Source organism: Melozone crissalis, unplaced genomic scaffold (assembly GCF_028551555.1).
Source record: "Melozone crissalis strain CALT ecotype California unplaced genomic scaffold, PUWL_Pcris_2 ptg000018l_1, whole genome shotgun sequence".
NCBI classification, from domain to species: Eukaryota; Metazoa; Chordata; class Aves; order Passeriformes; family Passerellidae; genus Melozone; species Melozone crissalis.
Window position 1 is genome coordinate 20,441,407 of NW_026535796.1, and position 12,336 is coordinate 20,453,742.

General features: G+C 41.1%; 1 pseudogene; it reads right to left on the minus strand.

Annotated features, from left to right (window-relative positions):
• The window catches only part of LOC128936428 (cytosolic phospholipase A2 epsilon-like), a 36,112-nt pseudogene that overhangs the window by 19,842 nt on the left and 3,934 nt on the right, over nucleotides 1-12,336 (minus strand).

A 12,336-nucleotide genomic window follows, 5' to 3' on the forward strand; every position in this document is an offset into this window, starting at 1 on the left:
AAGGAGATGTGAAGTCAGAACATGGTGTGGAGCAACTTGACTTCTGGCCTTGGCTCTCCAATAGTATGAGAGCTGGCCTTAGCTAGTCCCTTTATTTCTGCCATGCCTTGTGGCAACACAGAGACAAAAAGGGTGATTCATGGGTGGCAGGCTGACCATGCTGGAGAAGGAGCCTTACATCCTTACAAGAGTTCCCATCCCATTGTGATTGTGTTAGGCAGAAAGAAAACACAATTACTAGGATTCAAAGAGTACTGCAAGGGAAAACTGAAGGAATTGGAGGTACACTGAAAACCTAACTAGGATGTTTCAACACTAAAACTGTGTCAAATACATAATCTGAAACAGGCAAGGAAAAATTGATAGGCAGGAATGCTTACACACTCAGAAAGTCTTCTGGAATGTCCCCAGGTAGATAAATCATAGAATAGTTTGGGTTGGAAAGGGTCTTAAAAGTCATCTAGTTCCAATCCCCTGCCATGGGCAGGGACAACTTCCACTAGACCAGGTTGCTCAAAGCTCCACCCAGTATGACCTTGAACAGTTCCAGGGGTGGGTCATCCACACAGCTCTCTGGGTAACTGGTAGATGCATCGTTGAGAGCAGCTAAGATACAGAACAAGCTAATCCATCAGATGTTGGGGACTGCAGCAATAATGTAGGAGAAGGCTGAAACTTTTTTACAGAAATACCCAAGGCATGACTTCTAATACTGTTTTTTTTTTGTTTTATCATTAATGATTTTTGCGTTTTTAAAATAATCTCTTTATCACTTACGCAACCTCCAATTTGAATTCAACCTCTAGTTCCTCCGTGGCCTGAAAGCAAGAAGAAGATATTAAATGAAGTAGCTACATAATGCTTTGTCCTTAGTCTAAACCAAAGTCTGATAGGCAATATTGAAGTTATTGGTTGCAATGAGTAGCCTGTGATAAATACTTCAGACTGGGTGGCCTGAATCAAAAATTCAGCCAGATGATTAAATGATTCCTTCCTCATCTCCTTCTGACTTCACCATACCACCAAAACAACCTATACTTCTTAGTGTGAAGCTGCTGCAAAAAAACAATTTGCAACTTCCTTTATTTTCTGAATTCCACCCTTTCCTTCCAACTATTCCTGGCACTGTCCTGCCATGACTTACTGTACTGGCTATTATCTTGGAAATTAAACATACTTTACACCCATTACTTTACCATAATAAACAGAGAACAGTGAGTGATTCAGAATTCCTATTATGCAACCCCAAGTAAGGCAGTGTTGATGTGTACAAGCTGATTGTGAATGACCTAGTTTGGATACCAGAATTTCTCCCTGGTAGCAAGAAGTTGTATGTGAGATATTTTGCTGATCTTATCCTTAGATCTCAAAGGGAATCAAGATTATTTTTCCCATTTTATAGATGGGAAACTAAGAAACAGAGTGAATTGTCATCCATTTATAGTGGGATACACACCGGGGCAAATTCGCCTTTTGGGGTGAAAGTAGACACAAGCAAAGGGGCGGGGCTTTCTGGATTATGGGAATTACTCAGGTTATGAATTACATGGTGAAAAAAAATATGCAGTTTATTCACCCTGCAAGAGCTGTACGGCCTTGGTGTTGCTCAGAGGTAGGTTGCAATTAGATCCCTTCCCTACCTACTGCACTGTTTCAGTCCTATGGTCTTTAATAATTTAAAAAATATTGCAAAGAAGAGTTCAGACTCTCAAATTCATATTTTTTTAATCACATTTTTGTGGTTATAATTTGAATGGCAATTAATGCACTCATTACTGGGATAAGTAATCCATGGCAGGTTCAGAAAGATTTTGAGACTGTTCTGTAACTCTCCACTGGTTTCCCAGTTGCTTTAGTTGCTTAGTTGCACTCACATTTGGGCTAGGTTTGAAGTACAGGATCACTGTTCTTTCAAGTGGAAGTTTAGCAGTATCAAAGAGTGCACAGAGGAGATGGTCATCTGGAGTAGCAAAATCCTCATCATACACCGTGAGCTCCAGCACATTCTGGAAAAAGAGGGAGAAGAATTTGTTATTGTTTCTCAGGCTGGACATCATTAGCTCCAGGCAAAAAGTATTGCTGAGGATATGCTTGAGAAGAAAAGCTGAGAAATTAAACATTATCCCCCTTTAGAAAAACATACTTGAACAGCATATTAATTCTTGTCTAGTTCATTTTAATTGCTGTAATGAAATACATTGGCTATACCTATACAACAGCTTGGGTAATTCCCAGATTCTGTATCCATCTGGCACTGACCTGTCTCTTGTTTCCTTAAAACTTCAAAACTGAGCTCGCTTTCTGGCCCTCCTACACAGCACCATTGAACAGGCACAGGAACTCTGTCATCTCTGCTGTTAAATGCTTGGAGCAGTCCTTTATTGTGTGCCATCTCTTAAACAATTCCTGGGCATGGTTCAGGAGATACATACACAAAATCCTCAGGCTGCTTCAAGCAGACAACTTTGGTTCCTCACCTTGACCTGACTCTGGATTCTGAAGTAGAAGGTTTCGTTCCACACTGGATTGTCAGAGTTTCTCACAGTTTTCGTGCGTGACCTTTCAGACGTCGCAGTCGGCAGCCACAAGGACACGTAGCAATCAGCCTGGCTTACTGGGCAGGGGAGAGGCAAAACAGTTGCTAATTGGCAAAGGCAGCAGAGCTACAGGACACTGGGGAGGTTACTGCAGCAACTGGTACCAAAAACAAGCATAAGTTATTTAAAGATAGAAAAGTCTGACGCAATGTAACTTTCCAGGATTCCCTTCTGAGAGGGAAAAAGCACTGATCACAAGATGACCTAGAAGAGGAGGTGGCTTCTGTTCTTCCTTGTATGAGTTACACACAGCACTGATATTGTGCATTAAAAAAAAAAAAAAACCACTGAGAATTTTTTCTTCTAGTCAGACACTTCAGTTTCTCAGCCAACAAGCTTTCCTGTGCTCATGTGTGCATGCACACACACACTCACCCTGAGCTGCTCTCTGATGAGAGGGGTTGGAACCTTCCTCCACTTTTTGAGAACAACTGCAAAAGGTCTTCATCTCTGCCTTGCCCTCAGTGATGTTCTTTGTGAGGGTTTGTGAAACGAGCTGCAGAACTACGCCTGCTGTATGTGATGGCAGAGGCTTCCTCCAAAAGGAACTCACTGAATTAGACATTGGAATTCAACTAACTGCCACCTACAGGAAGAAGGGGGACCAAGTCTCTCTCCCAAAAGGCACCAGAAAGTTAGTGAAAGATTTTACATCCTTTTTCTCACCTAAATTAAGGTATATCTCAAACAGCTACAGATAAAAATGCCATTTACTGTGTTTCTTCTTGGAGGTTGTGCAAGGTACTTCGGCACCTTGAAAGCCTCTCTGATGCAGTTCCCAACAAAAAAATTATCAGCTGTTATGTAATGCAAAAGGTAACTAGCTTTGAGAATTATGTCCTGTGATGTGAGATTTTGAGAGAGACGTGATGGCAGCAGTAAATGGAGAAGATCCTTCAGCAGCAGGTAAGGACTCTGCAGGCAGAGCAGGGAACAGGAGCTTGTACACTGACCTGTGGGGAAAATCAAAATCTTGCCTGTCTGCAACAAGCCTTTTTTCTCTTCTTCTTCTCCTTCCTTCTCCACCAAGTTTTGCCCCATGTCACCCTACAGCTACTGACTCTCTTAAACTGGTTGGAGGCTGCATTTTATGCTGTTGAAAGTGTTCAAGAAGCCTTGCTGCTTTCCTGCCCAAGTGAGAGGGAAAAAAATCTGGAACTGCTTGAAAAACTATATATGAATTGTGATAGGTCAATAGACAGCTCAATGATAGTTTTTCAATTTTTTAACATTACAATGCAGAAACAAATACAACAAAGTTTAATTCTGTCAATTGTTTTTTCTAAAAAAAGCTGTTGAGAAATTAGCATATTCCTACTGAATAAAAAAATAATTCCTCCACTGGAGAAGTTTGTTTGGAAAATATTGAGTAGGCCCTAGCCTTCTGCCTGTCTAGCTCTACTCCACATTTCATATCTTAGTTTGGCTTTAAAAATGAGATTCTGACAGCAATTTCACTGTACTTGTCTAGAGTCATTACATCTGCTTTAATTCTACCTTCCCACCACTCTTGTTTCTTAGCCTCCTTGTGAAAAATTACTCCTTATTCACCTTCTTTGCCTCTTCTGTTTTGTAGCAAGAGCTTCCACATCCTCCTCAATAATTTCACTTTCACACCTAAGGATTGTAGACTCTTCAGTCCCTCTGGATGTAAAAGTTGTTTCAAGTTACTCTGTTTCCTCAACTGTTTTTTTTTTTTAATTTTAATCTAGGAAATTCCATGCAGACAATAATGCTTTGAAGAATTCTGAAATTGCAAAAATATGTATTTGAATATATTTGGATAATTAGAAGTAATGCTACTGATTTTAAAATGCATTAAAGGTGATTTTTTGTAACTACTATGACTTTGGCTTTATCACTTCAGATCAATGACAGATGGCTGTTTGGCTGGCAAGCACTTTATTCTGCTGATGTGATTCATCATTCCTGTATATCTTAACTGTACTTTGAGATACAAAGCATATCAAGCAATCCTTAATCAAGCAATCCTTAATTATATGAGTAGACGCAGCCAAACTAGTCAGCTGTGTATTTAATGCAAAATGTTGCCTCAGTTCTGCTTGCACAATCTGTTTCTACAACCTCATTATTTGCCTTGTTGCCTGACACACAGAAGATCTGCGATGAGTCCCTGATGAGACCTTTTTGTGTTCTTGCTTCACCACACGTGTGCCACAGCCATGGACCAGGAGGGAGGTGCAGAGCGTGCAGCCCAGTGATGTGACCCAGGATACAGCTGTTGTCTGCCTCACTCAGAGCTGAGACACAGGCAAGCCCTCTGGTACATCTTCCAGAAAAACATGTGACAACCACAAGGTAAGACAGGAGTGGTACTGCATGGTAAATCCAGATCTTTCTCTCTCAGAAAATCTTTGCTGACTCTTTGTGTGCAAGACATTATAGAGTCAATCACTGCTGCTCACAGCAAAACAGCAGAATCAAGAGACTCGTGAGGGTTACGCTCAAACTCAAGCCAAGCTCACGCTAAAACTAATTTTGGCATCCTTTCACATAGCTCTATTTTTTACTCAAACAAACCAAACTGTTAACTTGTCTATTTTGTGTGGGACACCTCTCCACAGCACATATGTGGATAGTCCATGTTCTTTTACAAAACAGTGGTGTTTTCCTTTCCAACTTACTCCCTTCCCACCACTTTCCTGCCACATGACTCACACTCTTGCTCAACTGCAAGTCTGCTGCAGAAGCCTTAGAAAGGACCAAGCATCCAGCCCTCAGTTAGTATTTTTTTTTAACTGTCCTCAGGGTAATTAATGATGGCATTAGCCTGCTTGTAATGATCATAAAAAGTTTTTCCCTGTTCAATTCCTCTTTGTCAGAATCAAGACTGAGGATGTTGAAAAGGTTTGCTCCTCCCAGCCACATTTCCCAAGGTGCTACAACCCATCAGCAGAATTACCCCTTGTTTTTAAAAACATGGAATGGAGTCTTTCATCTACCTCTGTCAGAAACTCTCCTTTCTTTGACAGAAAGTATTTATTCCCAAAAGCACATTCAAGTCTTGAAACCAGTCAGAAAGCACAGGGAGAACAATGAAACAGCAGCAAGGACTGGCCTTGTTTATAATAATTAGTTTACATAAACACTGGGCTATTTCAGAAACACTAAGAAAAGGTTGTTACAAAATTATAAAAGATCTAATTTGACTGTTTCCTGAGTTACCACTAAGAATGGAGATACTTACAGGCATCCACTCGCTGGAGATTCCTCATCCGGATGATCCTTACCGTCAACAGGTAGCAGGGAGAGGATTCTATCTAGAGAGGAACAGTAAAAGGGGGTCTGAATAAGCCTTTGGTGGGAAAAAATTTCAAATGTGCAAACTAACTGGGTGCCACAAAGCACAAATACAGTTGGTAAAACTTGGGCAAATTATCTCACTATTTTGCAGAATGAAGCTTCTGCTGTTAAAAATGTCTTAACATTTTCTATATTTCAGCGTCTTTTTGCTTTGTTACTCTGAGGTTCCAGATTGCTCATCAGAGCAGAAAAGACTTTGAATTCCAAAAAGGAATAAATCCCTGACAATTTACACAGCCTGTGAGATGCTTGCAAAACCTTTCACTCTGAAATTGCTGAGTCTAGTCTACAACATAACTACAGTCTCTTGAACAGATTAAATTCACTGGTGGGCACCATGATGAAGTTGTCAAAATGCCATCAATCTTAGTCAGAGTTACAGTCAATCCCCCTAGTAACCACCCATATGGTCCCATAGCATTGAAAAAAAAATGCTGTGGAGAATATCTGTTGTTGTGGACTCCCATGGGATAAACCCAAAGTATCACTTTTTAAGAGATGTTTTCTGCTTCAGAAACATTGATTCACTGCAATTTGCAATTGCACAAGAAAAAGAGTAATAGTAATGTGAGCTTTTGTAAACCACAACTATGAGATAAGCCAATGGCTAAAAATTGTTACCTAAATATTTAGGATCCAAAGATTTAGGTATGGGTTGCCTTTGGAGAAAAATAAAACATACAACCGTCCTCCAAAAAAACCATAAAGACTGAAAGTGCTAAACTTCCTTTGTTCCCTTTAAATATATTTGCCTTAATCTTCTATAAAACAAGTCTCTCCAGCTTTTGTGGCTGCAGGGACCTCTTCCTATTTATTATTAGAAGATGAATGTGAGTTCCTTCTTCTAAGCAACACAATTTCCTGCTGGCTCATTCCATAAACCTGTCTCTGGCTCAGAGCTATATGCAAAAGGTTATTTTGACCAAGCCAATAAATAAATCAGCATTTCCTGTGGCTGTGACACATGGTTATTTCCTCACACTCCTAGAAACATTTCCATCTGCATAAGTGGTTAAAGCAGAGCCCCACAAATCATTCTTTTTGACAATTTCTATTTTTATAAAGAGGTTTCCTGTCATTTAGGAGCATCCTTCTATTTCTATAGCACTTCAGAGACTTCCTATAACCATTATAAACAACCAGACAAAATAGATGTTAAGACAGAAACTGGAAGAACCTCACTTAAACCAATTTTTTTTTTTCCTCAAGAGAACAGAGAAAAAGGGTCTTATTTATAGATGGATAATTATGCCTCTTTCATCACAACTAATTACTTTTCCAATATGCAATTGGAATCCTCTATTCTTTCCTCTAACATATCATGTTATGTTAAAATCTTTTTACAGAGTTCTTAAAAACCATTGCTGCTTCCACCCCTCTTCTGTGTGTCTCAAGAACTTGATGACTTTTTTCTTTTTTTAGTGCTTCTTCTTGAAATTCAACCAACGAAATCTATTTACCTTCTATTTTAATTGTTCTCAAAAGAGAAAAATCCTTACAGAAGCTGCAAAATTTGCTTCTGTAATATGTCCTCAGACCTACCTGTGCAAAGACACTGGTTCAGATTTTAGAAACAGTATTATCCATGTTAATACAGTTCTACACCCTGTTAATTTACCCTTCTTCTCAGCTGGGTAAAGAGCAAAGTGGATCACCATACTCACATGTTAGGAATGAGCTTAGGCACCTCAGCATATGCCCTAGAAGGCAGAAACTCATTGTTCCTTAGGTTCTGCATAACCATGGAGGAAATTGTAGCAGGCATTTATCTCCAAAGATTGTGTAAGGTGGTGCCAGCTCCTGGATCAGCTCTGGCAACACTTCCACTGACAAGCAGCATTGCTTGAGTGATAACCAATGAATTCATTATTTGCAAAGCCATTTGTGATTCTTAGATAGGAGAAAACTTAGGTTGGGTTTTTTCTTTTAAAGAATATTAGATGGTTTCTGCCATCTGACCGCCTTCTTCCTGATTCCCATGCAATGACTTTCTAACATGTTAGCCAGATTTTCTCTATCTGGCATGGGGAAATCAATTCTTAGAGACACAGAATTCACAAAAGGATTTACTAAAATGTTACTGAAAAAACCCCAAAAAATCAGTGGCTTACAGAAGCTGCAGTAATCAGGACCTATGCTTGCACTAGGGGAGAGGCAGATGCCACCAGGCAGTTCCCCGAGGAAAGGCAGGAGCCAGGCGTCAGTCCTGACAGCCCCAGCAACAGCCAGTGGTGGTAGCAAGGACAAGAGGAAGGGTACAATGCACCTGGGGATCAGGCCTTGCCAGTTCTTCTGCTCTCAGGAGGATTTGTCATTTTAATTAATTCCGGTAACATCTTAAACAAAAGAAATGTATTTAAATAGCAGCTGGGACAACTATAACATGATGTACCAGGGTCTAGTTATACAGACAAAGAAAATAGCAGTCACGCATGTATAAAACAAAAGACAGAGGTTCTGTTATTCTGTTTGCTTAACACCTATTATGATATCTTTACCAGAAAAAAAAAAAAAAGCTGCTGCTTTTTAATGAGGTTCCATATACAGAGAGGTTTCCACCACAGCAAATTGCCAACTTGTCAGCTTGTCTTCAATTTAGTGTTTCCCAACTCACGCTCTTCTGTGTGTAACATGCAGTATGCATGCAGTATAGCACTCTGAGGTGCCACTGCATGAGTAGGCTGTATAGTGCTAGTTTCTCTGAAGTCCCAGGGAAATGAAGTTTTACTGGGATTCTCCAAACAGCAGCTCCATCTAATGTAAAACAGACCTCATAGTCTCTTCTTCTGATATTCTAGCTCTTCCCTTAAAAAAGAGCAACATGGTATGATACTTGGCACTAAATTGTTACAGTGGTATAAGTCAGGGGTTCCTCTGTCATGTGAATGATACCCACTTTCTCCCAGCTGAGGAGTAAGAATTTGAAAACAGAAATTTCTCTGTCATGAGCACTCTGGTGATACAGGCTGCCTGCATTCCTGGAACATTTGTGCCTCTGCAGCCTCTTTAAAGTCATGCTTATATTCAGATGTAGGTATGTGTGGCATGCATCCATCTCAGGAAGCACTGCTGTAAATTACTCCACTAGTTTAGCTGTGTAACACATCCTGTCATAAGTGGCTGTGGAGCTCTAAAATGGCAGGACTCCTTAATGAGCCAAGAGTCCATGAGACCAGAGGGTGACTCTACTTCTGTACCTTTTTCTTTCTTTTTTTTTTTAAACTTGCTTTTCTCTCAGTAGCTTTCTTTCTTCAGCCTTTAGGCTTCTTCATCTAACAGACTCTGCCAGCATGGACAGCTGCTAGCTACATCTTTCCAGCTTGTGATATCAATAGTATGAACATTCAGCCCTTCACTTGCTGAAGATTACCCCAGTCAAACAATTCCACAACAGTACAGTCAAATGTGTGCTGGGTGAATGCTTTTAAGGTTTTTCTTTTAGTGTTGGGTGCTTGGTTTAGCATAGATAGCAGAATATTGTAGCTCCCTTCCCAAAACAGAGACCAGTCATCCAACAACACTGACCCAGAGAAGAGAACTTACTTTTGAATCTTCGTGAGCAGTCAACACATCCTCAGACTTGATTGTTCCTCTTTTTAGATTGGTATTTATTCCAAAGCAGTTATAAACTCACAGAAGAATAATGCAGAGAGCCTGAAATTCAGATTCAGTTTGTGTGTTTGAAAACTGTATCATCATCAATAAGCAGGTATCCTCCTCCCAGATATTCAGCTGCTGATTTTCTACATGAAATGGGGAATGTGTTTCACCTGGTCTCACGAGTAGGTGGTCTTTCTCTTGCTAGGTGCAAAACTGTGATGAGGAAGCAGAGAACTATGTGCAACAGTGTGCTGGTATTATTACCTATTCCAGTGCAACTGCACTACATACTATTCCACAAACCATCCTGCAAAGATCAGACAAGATTTAAAATACCTCTAGCACAATCAATTTACTTTTACAATGGCTGGAAAAGCCATTTCTACACACCAACCTGAAAAAAGTGTGTCATCTCTGGAACTCACGGAAAAAAACTTCCTCTCTATCCACACATTTTTTCTGCAATCAGCCAGTAATAATTCCTCTATGTGTTTCTATGTCATCTACTAGCTCAGCAGCCTTTCCTGGCAAAGATCAATTCCTTGCCTTGTCTAAGGTATTCCTGCATTCCTGGCTCAGAGAAGCATTCTGCTGAGATGAAATCACTCCCAGGATGTTGCAGGGCACTCCTTTCTTCATCTCCAAGTGCTAATTTAACTAGATGGTAGCCAGAGACCAAATCATTCCTTGCTGATGGTGCACCTAGAGCTGGTGGTGTGTGAAAGTCTATCTTGAGCTGTTTGAAAGTCAGGTCTCCTTCAAGAGTGTGTGTGAGTTTTTTACAGTTGCAGTCAGGATGCTTCAGGCTGTGAACATCACTCACCAATCCCTGCCCCAGCTTGCTGCAGCCATGGGATGCTGTGGGATGTGCTGGGATCCCCCGTGGCAGGCTGCCCAGACCTGCTGCTCTTGGCCACCTCTCTGAAGTTCTTCCTCATTCTTGACAAAAGCAGGCTCCACGATGGAAAAGATGCTCTAATTGCTTCCTTCCTTCACTTCCTCCAGGCTGAGGAGGGCACCTCAGCCGAGGGCTATGGGGCTGTGTGTGGGCATGCAGGTGATGCTGATGATCACTGCTGCCACAGCAGTGCTTTTCACCAGCTCTGTGTTTCATGGGCTTTATTAGTAACATTTCTTCTTCTTCTGATCAGACCACCTTTTCATCAGGAGTAGCAGAAGTCTTGGTTGGATACCAATGAATTTAAAATGCCAACACCCAGATGGAAAAGCTCCTTTCAGGCATACAGCCACAGTAACCCTGGTTCCAGCAGGGAAAATTTTTCCACATCCGAAGGAGCATGACAGGTATGTGCAAGGTCATAAGAATTGTATGCTTCAGATGATTGCTTCCTCATACATATATCCATCATTGTACTCAGAAAACTTTGGAGGAATGAGACTATGCACATTATACTGTGCTTGAAAGACATTTCCAAAAACGAAAGCTCCAAATACTGATCAACATAAGATGGATACTCTCACTGCACAGTGATCCCGTAAATGCAGACATTATATTTAATAAATAAAAGCATTATTTATTATTTCTCTTCCTTGCTATATAAATCTGCAGAGATGTTTTATTTGATTGATAACTCAGGTTAATTGCATAGCCCTGTTAATATTACCTTCACCTTTTAGAGTTTGGACATGTTTAACAATCAGACTCCTTCAGATTTTGAAAAATAGGTCTATTTGAAAACTCCAACTGTTCAACTGAATGTTCAAAATTATTTCCATATGTAAAAATGTATCCAGAGCAACAGGATAGTCCACCCATTAAAAAAAACTCAGTGCCTTTTTATAGTGCTCTGTCCTCCCTAAGTATAACAAATATGACAGAAAAAAACTGGGCTGGGCATGAACCATCTGAGGGTTGAGACTCTTTACACCTAATTCCAGATAGCTGTAAAATTAGTGTTTGTGTCTAACAGCTGTTTAACATTTCTGGATTCTCATCCTAAGGTAGACATTACCACAGGACATGCATCACACTCTGAAAATCTCTCTTTCTGACTACCGATTCTAAAGGGTATTTATAAGGCTATCTCAGGTACAGATGTTTTGCACTTTTGCATATTGTCAAATATGGATTAGACAAGCCATATTTCAAAGTTTTGAGCTGATGAGAAGTGGCCCCATTTGATGCTGTGAGGTTCATTTTTGAAGTGGGAAGAGTGCTGGAACGTGTAATTTCAGCAGTCTGTACTTTAGGCAACCCCATACCAACACTTAGGGTGGCAGAGGAGGCACCTGGGCTCAGACCAGCTTCTGCAGCTGAGCAGAGCTGCTGCTGGAGCCGTGCTGCTGCAGGCACTGTGGGGCTGGGGGTGGCTCAGGAGCAGACTCCTGCCTTTCCAGTGGATGCTGAGCCTGGAGCTGGAGCTGCTCCTGACAGCAGGCTCTGGCCCCTGTGGGAGTCCAGTCCATGTCCATGCCAGGGAGCCTGGCCCCAGCCCTCCTGCCTGCCTCAGCTCCTGTTCACCTTACCAAGCCCAACCTGCACCAGAAGCAGATGTCACATCTTGCTCTGCAGTGTGGCAGCTCCCCACCCTTCCCATGATCTCAAGAGCTGTTTCCAACTTGCAAAACCCAACAGGAACCAGAGCTCCTGTTTTGCACAAGGGTCAGAGCTTAACCTGTCCCTCTTCTGTTTAAGGGCTGCAGCTGTCCCAGCTGCACAACCCTGAAAGAACAAGAAGCCCATGTCTGGCAGGGAAATGAGGTATGACTTGACCTGAGATATGATTCATCTTAGCCTCATTAAAACATGGCTCATGGTGAATTTAGAACTATGCATCCAATTGTTCCCCTCCCC